A 5922-nucleotide genomic window follows, 5' to 3' on the forward strand; every position below is an offset into this window, starting at 1 on the left:
GGAACTAAAGGGAATTGATTTTAACTTTTCCCCTTTTGTGTTTCTTTAACCGATGGGTGTAAGGAAGAAAGTGAATTTAATAACTTCCTTAGGAAGCTTACGGGTGCAAAGAGCTTAATGACTTGCCTTTGAAGCCTACGGGTGAAAAGGGATAAAGGGTTTAATTGTTTTAGTCAAAGCTTATCCTATAAGCTAGGGAGATGGAGGGTGGAGATCTATCCACCTCAATGATACTTTTCACCTACTAATCCAATAGTGGAGAATAATTGGGTCATTTCTTAAATGAATAAAATTAAAGGGCTTGAGGGAAAATATTTCAAAGTCTAAAAAAAATATTAATCTTGATTTATTTTAATAAATCATATTTTAAAAATAAAGCATACCCATCTTAAAATAAAATAATTAAAAGTAATAAAAATCTTTATCTGAAAATATTTAACTTAAAAAATTGATAAAATGACGTAAAAACCTACGTAGTAGGACTTGGGTATTACAAGACCGATTAGCCTCCAAACGTAATTCGACATTGGCAGAAAACAGACAGACTATCGTCCTCCCAAGACTGATTAGTCTCAAATTGTCAGATTTGTGATTTTACTATTTATTCCAATATTACTTCTGCTAGATTCTTGATTTCACTATTTGCTCCAGTACTACTTTCACTATTTACTTTAATAATTGTAGTTGGTGCCCCCTTCATCTATAAAATGGGAACCTTGCTTTAGAGGAAGGCATCACTTTTGTTTCAGGAAACATTTCATTCCGAATACTTTCTCATCCTCTCTCCCTTTCATACTTTCCGGATTTCTCCAGAAAATCCTTACTCCTTTTGTTAAAATTATCTTTTTAAGTTATTTCATCATGAATAAATATTGTTTCTCTTCTTAAGTGTTTTCAATTTATTTTCATTATTACCAAGTTCCAGTTATCTGGTCTGTCCAGTAATTTGGTCCTGCTTTTAGTTTATTTTCATTATCATCAGTTCCAGTTATCGGGTCCTGTTATTTTCATTACTTCCAGTTCCAGTAATCTGGTCTTGCATTACTTTCATTACCATTACATCCAGTTACCTAGTCCTATCCAGTAATCTGGCCCCCTGATTATTTGTGCATCTCCTTCCGCCCCTCATTAGTATCAAGACGTCTAATTATAGATGGTATCAAGATATTTTCATGTCTAGAGTAATGCTTAGAAATGATAGTCATAAGCCTTACTGGAAAGAAAAATTTATTGATGGATTATCTCATTTATTTGCTCACAAAATTAAGGATGAACTTACTGATATTTCAGGACTCCTTAATAATGATGATTACACCTATGGTGATATCTTCAACACAATTAAGAAGCTTGGTATTAGTATGTGTAATAATTAAAGATTGCTTCGTCAACAATTGAAGAATAGTAAGAAAGTCAAATATGAAATGAGAAATTTCTGTGAACAATTTAGCCTTCCTCATATTGCTCCATCTAGACAAAAACAAAAATATTCTAATAAATTTACCAAACCTCATGGTGAGAAAAAGAGGAACCGTGATGATTTTTACAAAAAATCTTTCAAAAAACCTTCTAGTAAGAAAAAGAGTTTTCAAACCCCTTCAAAAAGTAGATGTTTTAATTGTGGCAAGTCTAGACATTTTGCTAATAAGTGTCCCAAGAAGCCCAATAAATTCAAAAACAAGTTTAACCAATTGAATATTAATGCCAATGATCAAGAAGATCTGTTTCATCTCCTAGAAACAAAATCTTCCTCGTCATGTAACATCAATGAATTCAGTTCTAGTGATTCTGAGTATCACTCAGAAACCAGATCATCTAATTCTCCTAATATTAAGCTTGGTTATAATGATTCTTGTTGCAAATCTTTGGATAAAACAATCAATGTTTTAACCAAGGCAGAAGAACAAGAAAACTTTTTGTTAACTTTGATTTCCCACATTACTAATTTTGAGCTGAAAGAAGAATATATTCATAAGCTTAAGAAAATGATGGTTCGTCAAGAACCTGAGACTTCTAAACAAAAAATTAATTTTCATGAAACTTTAGAAAGATTTGAAAAGAAAAAACCCAAACATATTTCTACAAATGATTTGCAACGTGAAGTTGTTTTCATTAAAAAAGAAATTATTGAACTCAAAGCTGAGATCAATAATCTCAAATCTGAAAATCATTCTTTCAAACAATAATTATTGTGTCTAAAAATTGATAAGCAAATTGATTAAGAAATTACTTCTGATAATGAGCAAATAAATGATTCTGATTCCAGTCAAAAAGAAGAGAAGTCTTCTAAGATCAAATATGTTTAATTCATCATACGATTCATCCTAAATGGTTTTCTAGTTTCTATTATTGTTTGCCATGAATTTTAATTTTCTATAGTTACCATGATTGACTCCGGCTCGAATATGAATTGTATCCAGGAAGGAATAATTCCCTGTAAATACTATGAGAAATCTACTGAGAAATTATTCTCGACAAATGGATCTCAGATGAAGATCATGTATGAGCTTAATACTGCTCATGTATGCCAGGATAATGTCTGTTTTAAAATTCCTTATGTGCTTGTTAAAAATATGACGGATAAAGTCATATTAGGAATTCCTTTTATTTCTTCTTTGTATCTATTTCTTTCTGAAAATGATAGTATTACTACTAATCCTTTTGGACAAAAAGTTAAGTTTAAATTTGGCATCATGGCGATCCAATCTTGAGAAACAATGTCATTAGCAAAACTTTTAATAGAATTCTAAAGTTGTTCAGGAAAATCTTCAGGAATGGGACAAAACTGGTTCTACCATTTTAAGAACCAAAGAGGAAGTTTGCCTTTTAATTTTTTATCAAAATTAAGAAACCAGGAGTGACTCATATCTAGAGTCTGAAATAACATGAATTTGGACCGGGCATCATTGTAATCATAATAGCAATAAACAATTTTTGAATTGGAAAGTCTTTTCAAAGTAAAGGGGTGAGTACCCCAGTCTTCTTCGATAATGATGTTTAGAATGTAACCACTATGATAAATCAATTTTGATTTATCAGTTTTATCATAAATGAGTTTAATAATAATAGATATTGTTTGGAGCAGAATACTAGAATAATACTAGAGGTTTTTGGATGGATTCTCAGGAATCCAGTGAAAATTTAGAGGAAAATAGCTGGAAGCTATTTTGAAGGGATCTGTATATATTTATCGATTAGATTCAATATAGAACAGATTTTGGGAAAAAAAGTTTTTTGATATATGCAGGTTTGGGGATGAGATGAGAATTTTGTGTTTTGTTTGAAAATTTAAAATATTATATTTTAATATTATAATTGTTTTGGAATTTGAAAAAGTTGAATTGAGATTTGAAAAAATTGAATTGTTTATTATATTTTGTATGGAAATTTAAAAAATGTGTAATGATAATATGAGAATTTTATGTTTTATCTTGTGCCCCAAACCTGAGTGGGTTTGGGGTAGTAACAGAAGAAATTGGTCATAAGAAATTTGTCTTCTGAGTGGGTTTAACAGAAGAAATTGGTTTAGCATATAGGTCATCAGGGGTAGTAATAGCAGAAGCAAATGAAGCAAGTTTAACAGTAGGGATACTCTCAAGGGTAGTAAATCTATTCGCAATTTCTAATGGAGAATCAGGCTCATTTTTAATGACCTTGAGATCAGGAATTGGTAGAGGTGGAGCAATTTTTTTTCCTTTATCCCTTTTCTTGCTCATGGTTGTTGCAAAAATTCACAAGTAAAGAAATCAGGAATGGAATTATCATAACCCTTTAATATAGCTTGTCTTCTAGCAAAAATATGTTTTGATGCAATGTTTTCAACATTTTTTCTAAAACATATTTAGCAATTTTGCAATCTATGCGTAGTAAGAATTTTTTTGTTTAACAAATCATTTTGAAATTTTAAAATGCATAATACTATAGATAAAATGTCTTTCTTAATAGTACTATAATTAAGTTGTGCACTGTTCCAGACTCCAAAATGGAATCGAACAATCTGTTCGGATGACCCTGGTGAAATAATTTATTTCAGAATGCCACCATAACCAATGTCAGAGGCATCTGTTTCAATGATTTTAAAAGAACCAGAAGTAGGGATACCAAGGCATGGAAGAGTCTTGACATGTGCCTTGATTTGTTTAACAAAAGTAGTATGAATTTCAAACCAAAAAGGAGGATTGTTGTGTAGCCTTTCAAATAGTAGGCGACATTGTTTCCTCATATTTTGGTAGAATTCGACAACATAATTGAAATAACCAAGGAATCTCTGTAACTGAGTTTTATCAAGAATAACATCAGGAAACTTGTCAGCAAATTGGTTTCAAACAATTTAATCTTTTTAGTAGAGACAACAAGACCATTCAACCTAATGATATCTAGAAACGATTGAAAATGTTTCCAGAGTTCATAAATAGATTTGAAAAATATGAGAACATCATCAATGTAGACAATGGTGAAATGGGTGAATGAATTGAATATATTATGCATAATATTTTGAATTTCACTAGGAGTATTTTTTAGACCAAAAGGTATTACATTCCACTCATAGTGTCCAAATAGGGTATTAAAAACAGTCTTATATCTATTGGACTCATTGGTATGTGTGTATATATATATATATATATATATATATATATATATACACATATATAATAGTGAGATTTGTGAATAATAATAAAATTTGTAAATAATAGTGAGATCTCAATTCATTTATCAATCTAAACTGTGAGATATATATATATATATATATATACACATATATAATAGTGAGATTTGTGAATAATAATAAAATTTGTAAATAATAGTGAGATCTCAATTCATTTCTCAATCTAAACTGGCTCACAGTAACATCCAGGCTAGGGAGATTTTTTTTCCTTTTCTTTTTTCTATTTTTTTCCCTCCCCCGAAGGTTTCCTCTCCCTCTTATTTCACCAACATTTTCTCAGGACATTTCAAAATCCACACCCCAAGATTTTCTCAACAAATGTTTTTTTTTTTCCTTTCGGTTACCCACGTCCTCATTCCTCTCAACAAATGCCCTCCAAACCTCCACACCCACGTCAAAAACTCCACCCAGCCACTACCGCCCTCCAAACCTCCACACCCACGTCAAAAACTCCACCCAGCCCTCCACTGTAATGCACTGTCATTGAACCACACCAACGCACGACCTTGATACACTCTGGTCGCACCACACCAGCGCAAATCAAAACAAGCCCTCGGAAAGCCCCTCCATGTACAGAGCATCAAAAACCGCAAGCCTTCCAAACTGTCCATATTCAAAAAATAAAAGAATGTCAATTTTTTATAAAATTAAATTTATTTTTAATTAAATTACATGGTCACGTTAATTGATTGATTTATTTTCTTCTATATTATGCAAGATCATGTTTTGAGATTTTTAATCCAAATTCAAAGAGCAAAAGGAAAAAAAATAATTAAGTAGTAAAACAGTAGTAAAGTGTAAGAATATCATTACCCAATAAATTCTATTCTTGCAACTCTATAAAAAAAAAAAAAAACTATATTTTAAAACAAGGTTACCAAAAAGTTGTACAAAAAGATTTTGTTTATCGTATTCCTCGTTACAATATGAAATACAATGGTAGGAAAGTCCAATAGTTTTCACTATATTTTATACTTGAAATGGTTGTGTTGGTGAGAAAGACACCTGTTTAATGCAAGTCTGGAGGACTCACCCTTCCAGTTGTGCGACTCTTCAGCCACTAGTGTTGGTAGTGGCCAAATAAGTTTACACTACTGGACGCCAGGAAACCACTCGCCTCCGCCTTGTTGTCTAAGCTTAGTAACCGGTGGGCTTCCAAACATTTAGACTGTAATTGAACTCGGGGAAACTGGGGGAAGGGGTAAATCACAATGTGTAATTGCAGCTGTAAAAAACTAATTAAGAGCTATACAAAAATA

Source organism: Juglans microcarpa x Juglans regia, chromosome 4D (assembly GCF_004785595.1).
Source record: "Juglans microcarpa x Juglans regia isolate MS1-56 chromosome 4D, Jm3101_v1.0, whole genome shotgun sequence".
In the NCBI taxonomy this organism is placed as follows: Eukaryota; Viridiplantae; Streptophyta; class Magnoliopsida; order Fagales; family Juglandaceae; genus Juglans; species Juglans microcarpa x Juglans regia.